The sequence below is a fragment of the Amblyomma mixtum genome, chromosome 1, assembly GCF_055824585.1.
Source record: "Amblyomma mixtum isolate Tamu chromosome 1, ASM5582458v1, whole genome shotgun sequence".
In the NCBI taxonomy this organism is placed as follows: domain Eukaryota; kingdom Metazoa; phylum Arthropoda; class Arachnida; order Ixodida; family Ixodidae; genus Amblyomma; species Amblyomma mixtum.
Genome location: NC_143012.1, coordinates 294,823,962 through 294,835,805, shown reverse-complemented (window position 1 = coordinate 294,835,805; position 11,844 = coordinate 294,823,962).

The window sequence follows — 11,844 nt, the reverse complement described above, 5'->3', positions numbered from 1 at the left end:
AAAGTGTATTTAAAGTTATATACAGCAGTGGGACCTCACCAATTGGTCTCTATGGACGGCCTGTAGGTAAACGTTTCGAGTCGCTGCTATGGTTATTATTGACTGGAAGAAAACATTTCTTCTGCACTTCGAGCTTCGAAACAAGGTACAGCAATTCATGTCAGCTGTTGCCCTCTGAATTTTGGCACCTCGTAACCGCAGCCGCAGCGAGAGGCCTAGCTTGAAAGGAGTTTTCATTATATGCAGAGTGGGAATCTGCCGGTGGCCCTTCACATGTGATGGATTCACCCTTCAGGATTGGGTTGTAGGAATGTAATTATTTGCGGTGTGCGCAGGAGAGGTGGCCGGGTTGATTAGATCATGTTGAGAGAGAACATAGGGACGTACCTGTGTTCGAGCTGCTGCGGGTGGTCGACTCGTCTCGAGGAGAATCTTCCCAAAAATGGAATGGGTTCCTCTCACTGGGCAGAAAAAACGGCGCATGGAGCTATTAACATCGAGAAAGTTGAAAAACGTTCACGCATATAATGCAGATATTGTTGGATGCTGAAGTATTCTTCCGAACGATGTGTACGCAAATGGGTTCTGAGGAGGCGTACTGACTTCGCGACCGTACACAGTGTGAATAAGTTATTTTTTTTTTTGCACTCAGCGCTTTTTTTAGAAATACGCTAAACTCCTGAATACGTTGAGCCGCACACCTTCATTTTACAAATACGCCGTGCAATACTTGGGACGTGCATAATACAGCTGGCAACAGAAAAACTAAAGAAGTAGCGTGTTTGCCTGAGGACTCCAGTAACAACTGTTTCTTTATCAACATCAGTATATCTCCTCAGCTAAACCTCTCTCCTTAAACAAGCGGACTTGTTTTTAGGAAGGATTTGCCTACTACTTTAATTTTTTCTGGGTCAAATCCGCACCCTCCTCCCCAAAGAAAAAAGAAAAAAAGTTGAGAGATTTGTATTTGGTCTGATGTGGAAACATCGAGAATCGAGTACCGTTACGCTGAAACAAGAGCTGTAGTTGGCTGGGGAATATTTCAGTATGCCGCAAAGAGGAAGTTGAACGTAAGCATTTTTTTTTTTGTTAACAGGAGTTTCAGTCTGGGTCGCCTTCAATAATTAAAGGTGCACTGAAGAGGAATCTGAACTCGTCTTTTTGCCGCGGGAACTCAATCTACACGTTCCGAGCATTCTTAGAAACTGCGACTTATTGCCCTGTGTGGCCGATTTCCCTAATTAAATCGAATTAGCGCCCGGCTCCCACCTTGTTTTTGAATTCTGCCTCGTACGGTGGGCGGAGTCGACCAACGCGGGAAGTGCCTTTCAGCCAGCTCCGTGGAGGCTTTGCTTTCGCTTCATTTTGTTTTTTAGGTTTCCGCGAATAAATAGTTTCATTTGCAGATAATATAGCCGCAAAATAAGCCCGCAGAAATAAAACTACGCGCGGACTATTTGCTTCTACGGACTACTACGTATTACTCCGCCGATGGCAGAGCGGCAAGCCGCCACGGGACTGGGTGAAAGGCACTCCCCGCGTTGGTCGACTCCGCCCACCGTACGAGGCAGAATTCAAAAAAAAAAAAAGGCGAGAGCCGCGTGTTAATTCGATTTAATTAGGGAAATCGGCCACACAGGGCAATAAATCGAGGTTTCTAAGAATGCTCGGAACGTGTAGATTGAGTTCCCGCGGCAAAACAACGAGTTCAGATTCCTCTTCAGTGCACCTTTAAATGAAGTTCACCTGCTGTTCAACAATCGCGCCCAAACTCCACGGAAGCAAGAGAGGTCGGGTGTTAAGCAAGACTCACCCAAGAGATTCCACTTGGCGGGCGGCCGTCTCCGCGAACACGCAGGAAACCAAGCAAGCGAAGAGAGCGGAGCGGAGACTCATGCTTCTTCCGGGCCGGAGCTCTTCGCAAGGGGAGAGGCTTTTTGGATATTGGCGAAATGGCACTGGCGAGATTTGCAGCCGGCGGATGCGTATATCGCTTTCTTCTGAACGTAACAATGGTGCCGCTCGCGCTACACGCTTTCGGGCACGCTGCGCGAGTTCATCTTCTTCCTTCTCACACATGGGCCGTGCAATAGCAAGCGCCCTTGCTTTTTTGTATTTGATGCGCGTCTCAGCTAGCCAACTTCAGGGCCGTGCGTCTTACGAGCAAGAAAAAGACGCATGTTTTGCTGAAAAAGAGTGCTTAAATCAACCGAGTCATTATCCAAGTCTGAGTAAACAGAGGACTGGCCAGAAATAAATAACAACAAAAGCCAACAAAGTGCGAGACTGCGCAAGTAACGGGGCGATATTATGGGTGCGGTAACAAACATGAACCAAGTGCATCACTGTTTCATGTTGTTAAAATTCAAATTATGAGGCTTCTGCGTAACATAGAAAAACCACACTCAAGAATCCTGAACAAGGCAATTTTTTTTTCTCGTGTATCGTAAGATTGCGACACTTAATGTACCGGCAGCTATAACCGTGGAACGATGGCTACTTTTCTGCTATTGTTAACGTGATAGCGTTAAGGACCTCGCGTCGCAGAAAACTCGGCGTCGAAGTCGTCTGCATCTTGATCGTGAGCGAAAAATCCATGAACAATCCCCAGACAAGCAACCTAGGAGGCAGGTGGGCAATCTAGGTCACTTGACCTTGTGGCGTCATCACAACCTGCCCCACGGATTGTGAGAAAAATGCCGACCGTGGCAGGTGACAGTTTAACTAATGATTGATCGCTCGGGGAGAGCAACCTGGGCAGCATAAGGCCCACCGGTGACAGCACCTGCCATCTCAGGACAGAGACGCATCGCTTGACCGCTGCACCACAGCGTCAGGAGTAGTGCGAGAACTTCCAGGGATCTATGAATTTAAAGTAGAAAATCACCAATTCTGAATATGTGGGGATTAAACCATTCCGCTATCGCGTCATATCCTTAAGGCGGAGCTTAAGTGTACCCTCCAATTTTTTGTTGTGAAAAATGCACCCTACTGGTCTTGCACTCGGGGCTCAGGGCAAACTTCAAAAGCAAGTTTTTGCTACGCGTCGAAAGATCCATCGATTAGTTCATAAAAGTATCTTGCTATTTCCAATGGTTGCTTCACAATTAAAAGTGATGCCCAAGAAACCTGGACTTGCGCGTGACCTAAATAGCCCCTTAGCCGGCATCTACGTGCAGTGACATTGGTGACGCAATGTTTTTGGCTGTGCGTAGATGAGGATACAAACATAGAATTGTGCCATGCCTGGTCGGCAGATGTGAAAAGTAAATGTTTAAGGCTGCGTTTTCTTAATCTGCAAGATTTGCCGCGAGCTTATCTTTAGTTGTATAGACTGTTCAGTATTACGAACAGCACCTGCGCAGCAGTAACGATAGCCGAATGCACACGGTAGCTGAAGCACCAAATAATAAGCCGCTGCTTCGCTTAACAGCAGCCTCTTGCTTTGGCTTCCATAGGGCTTGAATGTTTTACTCATGGTGGCATCTATTTTGCAGTCTTTTGACACCAGGATCCTCTCGGAGGACTTGACCCTCGGAGCTTGGCCAGATGGTTCGAGGGCTCTACGGGCAACGCGTTGTTGTTGTTGTGACTGAGAGAAGGATGAAGAGGAAATTGCACGGGCCTGCTACTGGCTCTAGTCAAGCCACCACCGCTGCCACGTGCAGATAGAGGAGAGTTAAAAGATCACAGGAAAGAAAAAAAGGAAAGAAAAGACGCGCGTCGCAGCAACAACTGCGTCCGCCGGAGCGGACGCTGCTCAAAAAGAAGCGGCCGAAGCCGCGCTCGCCGAAGCGAGAACAGATACTCCTTACGGGCAACGCGAGCGCTCTCACGCTTTTTAAGCGACACGGCCCTTGACTCGCGTTTGTAATGTTAGCAAGTGTGCCTTGTCTTTTTTCATCTGCCTCCTCCCATCATCATCATCATCATCATCATCATCATCATCATCATCATCATCATCATCATCATCATCATTCCCCCTCGTGACCCTCTTTATTCTCCGCTTCCCGTTCTCCAGTGCAGAGTAGGAGGCCAGATATTCATTTTTCAGGCCAACCTCTCTGCCTTTCCTGTCAATGAACCCCCCCTCTCATATGGAAGATAGAAGAAGGAAAGAAATAAGGAGGATGGTCCATCCTATTTCTCCTTTGCCCCATCTGATAGCACCTAATAGCTTGACCCCATGATTCTTAGGTATCTACATGGGTATAACTGTCTTTACTAGACGTCAACAATTACGAAGTGCATGCTGTAATACTTTGTCAATTTAATCGATTGCTCCTTTTGTGCCTCGCGGGTAGCCATTGTGGACGCATTAACCAAATAAGTCCATGTCAGGGACGGACGAAAGCGATTCCAAAGGCTAGAACTGCAAAGGCTGGAACGGCAGTGCGAAAAAACGAAAGACAGAAGGCGGCGCACCAAGAGCGCTTGTTCTGTGTCGCTTTCTTTGTATATTTCGTTCTGTCGGGCTTACGTTCCAATCACGGGCTCACACCAGCAAGTTTCCGTAATCCGAAGCCACACCAGTATAAAAGAGAATGAAGAAGGGCAGCATTATGAATGCTGGAAAGAGGTCGTCGAACCAGAATTTTTTTCTGCTTTAGTTCGGGTTCGGGTTCACGCCTTTCGCGTTCAATTCCGGGTTCGGCTCCGGGGCGACATTCTGTTCCGGTTCGAACCGGTTCGAACTGAACCAAACCAAATACAAATTCTGAACGTAGATGGGTTTTAATCAACTACTTTTGTCCCTAAAACACCGGGTGGGTTCACGACCACTAATTCCAGGACTGTAGTAGAACTCTGTGAGGAGCGTTCGTTAAAGACGAAGATGACGGCGTTGGCTCGTGCACTCGCAGCAAGTCGCGAGAAAACGCGAGAAAACAAAGACCTCGGTTGCTGTCGGGTGTTCACCGTTCCAGGGTTTTCGCTAGCGTTTGCGTTACAATGGTGAGCCGTCTGCTGTCTAGTTATTCTATAACCTCATTACTACCTCCTTCTTTCGCGTGTGGCACCAGAAACGTATATTATCTATGCCGTCGCGCGTGCGTGAACTGGGCTCGTATCGGCCGCCGTGAAAACCGCGTGAGGTCGTCAGTGCAAGTTGAAGATCCCCAGATGGTCAAAAGTTTTCCGGAGCCCTCCAGTACGACACCTTTTTCTCTCTTTATTCTTTCACTTCCACCTTTCTCTCCTCCCTTACGGCGCGGTTCGGGTGTCCAACGATTTGTGCGGCAATTACTGCGCCATTTCCTTTCCTCGAATTTTCATTTTTTTTTTTCGAACAGCTGCTGGGCGTTTCTTAACGTTTGGTGTTTGGATGAAACTGCAATGGTGCTGACGGGCTTGGAAGCTTGCTTTCTCCGCCGCGGTGGCTCAGTGGTTATGCAGTTCTGCAGCGTAGTGCGATAGAGGCGACGTGTTAAAACTGTCCAATACTGCGACTTTGGTGCACTTCATCTTATCTAGGTTGTGATCCCTTCGCGGCGGAGATTGTCAAAGTGGTTGTCTGGTTTCGTCGTAATTAATCTGTACACTCTAGACATGAATACGCCTATATGTGGGTAAAAAGGAAGTAAACTGTCCTCTAGTGCACACCCTTCAGCTTTCTCTCTTGTTTACTCCTTTTTGTTTACAGTGTAATGTTCCCTTTACCATCTTGTTTTTCCCAGTTGGTGCCTGCCACCGGTCTTGCTGTTTGCTGCTTCATGATCCTGTCGGGCCGGATGGCTGCCATGCAGTATGCCGTGCTTCAGTGAGTTCTACACCGCAGATGACGCCGCTGGTATATAATTGGCCCACGGGAGGGCGTACCGGTATCAGCATTGCATGACTAACGGGCCCAACCACCGTTTAACTGTATAACCCTCTTCTTGCAGAGGGCACGAAACCTACTTTACTAACTTGATCCCGCTATGGCTTTATGCTGGCATGAAATTTCGCGACGCGTTAATTTAGCCTTCTTCAGGCGTAAACTCTCCCTTGGAATTTTACTTTTAAGGTTGTCCAAAAAAGCTCGTTTAGGTGCCATTGGCGGTAGATGCAACTAGAATGAAAGGCACTCAACTCGAACAGAAAAGGAAATTATTCAGTTCAAGAAAGATACAGAGTTCCACAATTATCGCTTTATAAACTGATTTTTATTCTTCAGAAGTGGCAACTAACTACATTTGTGTTTATCCTCCAGTAGTTTTTCCTTTACTTTGCATACTGATGTGAAAGTGCGTTGTCGCGCGATCGTGTCATAATGTGCTCATATGTGAGCGGGCCAATGGCACATTTTCGTCTCAGTACACTGCGTCCTCGTATTTCTCGAAAGCACTCCTACCAAATAACGCACGAGACCATATTTTCTTTGGGTATGTCGCGACCCGTAACTACTATTAATTTAGCTTGTCAAGTGCAAGGGTAAGAACGTATCGGGCACCTCTCTTGTTAACTTAACGAATTGACAGGCATACTATGGCGTAGGTCACCTAAACAAAATATGCCACTCTGCTCACTTCCGTATTTTTTTTAATGCTAGTATTTTTCGCTACCAAGCTTTCGTTGCTTAATTTCTTACCAGTGCCACAGTGCTCTGCTAAGACTACAGAGAAAGGGTTTTCATTTCTTGACGCCACTGTTACGGCGCGTTTAGAATGCAGCGGCGTGTCAATTTCATTAGTCACGCGTTTCCTGAGAATGAATTCACGTCAATTCTCCACAGGCCTCCTCCGATGGACGACGTGCAGCTTCCGGGGGATGATACCAGGTCCGAATGGGAAGACGAAAACGGTTGGTCCGAGCAGAAAAAATGGCGATTGTTGTGGCCAAGTGCTACATGCCGGGCGTTTCAATTTTTTCGATATTGATTTGCTTTAAAAGCCGCGTAAGATACTTCGGTACTGTCTCTACCGATGAACTGTGCGGTAAGCGGATATTATTTACATGGTGATTTTTACTGAAAGACGATTAATTAGTTAAAGCTAACTAACCCACTTTCTGTTTCTGGGAACAAGATTATAATGCGAAATTGAAAGCTCTTCGTATCGAAGACCAGGTCAACGTTCGAGATATCGAACGTGAAAAAGACCTGAAAACTCGATAGGTACGCATTCCCACATTCCACATTGATCAAATTGCTTTAGTTGAATATTTAGTGCGAGAAATAGTTATGCAATCCATATGTTTATGGCGTAGATGTCGTTGATGTTGTTTCTGTGGCGACACCACGTGCAATGACTCCATTTTATAAATTTGCAAGCGGGAAAGGCAACGATCGTCCGAAGAAGTTTTTTTCACGTTCGGTATTTCGAAGTAGGTTGCGTACAGGGGAAATTTAAAACGTCGGCTCGCCGTTCACATTGACGACTTTCAGTTTCGCTCTATAATAATTTTCCTTAAACTCAAAAGTTCAAAAGATAAATGGTTAATTTTAGTCAGTCGTCTTTTCTTTACACTCTATCACGTAAATAACGTCCGCCTTGCTTTGCAGTCTCCTGTAACAGACCGCACCAGCATATCTTTCACGGCTTAAAGAAAAAAAGGAACTACCGGGTAATTTTAAACACATGGTCTATGCTGCTTTGACCAAAAGAAAACTATCTACAATGCAGTCCAAATTGATTTAGTGCGAAGCACTTTCTTGGCATAAAAGATTCTGCTTGTTGTGACTCCCGGGTTGGTCCTTTATTTTATTCCGGGTGACATGCATGGATAAAGTACGAAAGGGCCTTCAAGGCTAAATCGTACTGGACCCAACGGTTTTCGAGGGCGTATAATACAGCCATTCTTTTTCTATGAATCTCTCACGTCCTTTAGTCGGCTTCATCAAGTGGCCGGTAGCAGAAACATCCGAGCCGACCGCGCGAGTAAGACGGAATAAAAGTTTTTATCGCTCATGCCTATATGTGCGAGCTCAAGGCGAACTCTACCGTGCTAAATGCGATTAATGCTCCAAGTGGGAAACGCGTGCTGGTGTGACGAAAGGGACTAGGGAATGGGAGCCTCTTGTGATACGTCCGTGCTGCGTGTATGCTACGACTGCAGCCTGTCTGGTAGCCTGAATGACAAAAATTCACAAGGACACCTATATACATGACTGAAAGAACGTTACTGCGCTACAACAGAGACAAGTTACTAACCACGTACGGAACAAATGACTTGCGAAGACTAAACTAACTTTATTGGTACAAACAGAAGGAATATATGCAGGAAAAAGCCAACGAGCCACACAAACAAAAACACCTACGCGAACTGCAAGCAAGTTAATGACTGACATTAAATTTCACGTTTTTTCCAAATATGAAAATTCGCATTCTGCAAGTGAGACAGAAGGCTGGCTGATGCAATTATCACCTATAAGCTTCATTTACTTCTCGGGTTATACGAACCTGATGGCGGAAAAGTATTAGTATGTGAAAACAGGGGTGGCAGCCTTGTTTTTTATGTTTCTTTTTTCCTTCTTCACAGTTCCTGCAATGAAATTTAATGCCGGTGTCAATTAATTGCTTGCAGTTCACGTAGGCGCTTTTGTTTTTGTGGTTCGTTGGCTTTTTTTCTCTATATATTGCTCCTGTTTGTTCCAATAAAATTAGTTGAGTCTGCGCATGTTCTTTGTTCCTTACGTGGTAGTCCTTGTCTCTGTTGTAGCCCAGTAACGTTCTTTCAGTCATGAGCCAGTACCACCTCGCCCAACTTGGTGCTTTACTATACCTAATTACATTATGTGTTGGCAATGCGACAGCATTAGCAGCTGTTGGGGCCTTTACCGTAAGTGAAGTAACTCCAGCCAATGGGAATGCTCCAATCTGGTGACGTCACTTTCATCCAGCCCGTGGGCGATTTTTTTGACCGACGACGCATTTGGGCTCCACGGAGCTTCTAATGTTATCTCATTCATAACAACGAGAGAGACACAAGCGGCGGCAGAGTGTGGCTCCATACTTGGTGACGTACTGCACTTGACCCGCAGTGCACGGCAGGGGTCAGCAGGCGGCCCCGTGGATGAGCCTGTTCGTTCCGGCACCAGCGGGCAGCAAACAAGGGTCGCCGTTACTCGATGCCTCACCGCCCCCGCCCCGAGATCCGGGCCCGTCGTCGGGACTGGAGGATCCTGCGCTCAGGGACGTCGGCACGGCGGGCGCTGGCTTCGGCTCTGCCTGTGGGCCTCAAGAACGCTGCAGCAGCTCGCTGGGACTCGCATGCCTCAAGTGAGTCACACTACCCTCCCATGCACGGAGATTCTCTGAGGAATAGTGTTTTTAAAAGCGGATGTAGAGTTGATGGGGTATTTGCAGCTTCAGGGGTTAATTCATCATGACCATCAGCAGCCTGACCACGCCCACTGCAGGGCAAATGCCTCTCCCATGTCTGTCCAATTAACCCTGTCCTTCGCCAGCCGCGGCCACCATATTCCCGCAAATTTCTTAATCTCATCCGCCCACCTAATTTTCTGCCGCCCCCTGCTACGTTTGTCTTCTCTTGGAATCCACTCGGTTACCCTTAAGGACCAGCGGTTATCTTGCCTTCGCATTACGTGCCCTGCCCAAGCCCACTTTTTCCTCTTGATTTCAACTAGGATATCATTAACGCGCGTTTGTTCTCTCACCCTCTCCGCCCGCTTCCGATCTCTTAACGTTACACCTATCATTTTTCTTTCCATAGCTCGCTGCGTTGTCCTTAACTTAAGTTGAACCCTCTTTGTTAGCCTCCACGTTTCTGCCCCATAGGTGAGTACGGGTTAATTGCTAGAGGCATATTCACTTCTGTGGTCATTGTGAACATGAGGTAATATTCATCTGAAAGGTGACATTTTACTTGAAGGTGAGCAGTGTTAGGGCATATGCTTATGTTCCAATGCGTAGTACATTAACGTCTTGAACGAACACGGCTGTGTAAAATTTTTTTAGCCGACATTTTTTGCTATACACCAGACACTGCAGACTTGTCGAGCAACTCGTTTGAGCTGTCAGGCAACCAAAGTAATCTGCAAAGCACTGTATTCAATCAGTGGATACAGTCGCCAATCATATTTAACTCTACTAGTCGTACTGATTTTTCATCACTTAAATATTCATGGAAACATCTTGAACTGACGTAGTTGTTTTGTTGTTTAAGCAAATAGTAGCGTTTTCTGCCCCTGGATGCGTCAGGACAGAGCCAAAACTTTGTGAGACGCTGTCGACAAAGTGGCAGTCCCAAGTCCGTGCTGCATGGAGTTGTGGGAGCCTATGGTCGATAGGAAAGAATGGTTTATTCGAAAAACTTGCACAAAGATTTTTGCGCTACATTACTTTTTACGTGGCACTTGCGAGAAGCAAACCAAAAGTTCTCCAATTGCCTGTAGAACCCTGAAATTCAAGAAGTATCAGTTGTGCTCAGAAGACCGAGTTCAAAAGAGCAATTGTTTAAAGGCCATCTAGTTATGAAATTTGATCCAAACATAGCCTAAAGACACATCCAGGCAGTGCATTGTAGAGTACTGCAGCAAAGCCACATGCTGATGAAATGTAAACTCTTGGAGCAAATTGAATAAAAGCGTCTGAGAGCCTTCTGAATATGACAAAAAGGGACAGCGCAAATACAGGATGAAGTACAGAAGAGAGACACAGGCGCTGACTAACAACTGAAGTTTATTCGAAGATGCATGCACAAATAATTAGACTTGAGGCGAGTTATCAGCTGAGCAAAGTTCTTCTTTGTGCGTGCATTTTCGAATAAACTTCAGTTGTTAGTCAGCTCCTGTGTCGTTCTTTTTTACATTTGCCATGTTACACCAGCTAGCCCTCAACAACACCCTCGTAACTTCTGAAGTCGGGTTTATTTTGACCTGAGTTACGCCGTTCTCTCTTATTAAGGACTGAGCGCCAAGACAACCGCTGTGGCTGCGCCAGGGAGACGCCGGTGTTCGTCAACGAAGGCGGCGTGAAAAAATGCGTCCGAGGTAAGCGGTTAATTCCAAGGTTGCACATTTGCTCCATCCACGAAGATTTGTAAAGAGTTGCCGAAAAGAGGTTTCCTATTATTCGATTTGTCCAGTTCTGTTATTAAATGGAGGACGCTATCAAAACAGAGTATTAAGGAGTGCACGCATGTGCTTGTTATTAAAATACAATGCGACAGTGTGCACAGTTTGCACAGATTGTTTTGGCAAATCGCTGCGATTCGCGTTATGTTAGCTTCCGATAGGACCAAAACACTGAGAAGCTCATTCGATGTAATTGGATTATTGAACTTAATCCAGAAGGCATAATTAAATTTTTGTTGAGGGAGGGGTTCTGGGGAGAACATAGTCCATAGTGGCTGTTTTCGCTTTATAACGGCTTGTAACTCTCAAGAGGAATAAATATGTAGCATTCACACACACCTGGGTTTAAAACCCCATAAATGCATCTCAAGTACTCAATAATGATCACCGCTTTCTCTCTTGCTTTGACCTTTAAATCGCAGGAAGGAAGTAGTCGTCATTTTTTGGAGGCTTTTTAATCGCGTAGTAGTTGCGTACGGTTCCGAGTGTCGGAGCTAAACCGGGAAGAACTAGTCCCAGCATTGTCGCGCCTCTAACTGCATGATGTTATTGCATTGCGCGCGCTACGAGACCCCCGTGTCAACTTCTTCATTGACGGGCGCTAGTTGTGGCCCGCAGCCATTGCGCGACACCAGGGGTGCTCTCTTTCGTCATAATCTCAGGATACTGCCAGATGTCAACACAGTATCCTTTCACAGTAACCCCTGGAAGTCGAGAAGAGCGCAGAGTGAACCTAATTTCAGCGTGATGTAATTTCGGTTCTTCGCAGCCAAGTCGATGTACGAGTCGTGCGTGAGCCACCAGGAGTGCAGCTACCTGAACCCGAACCT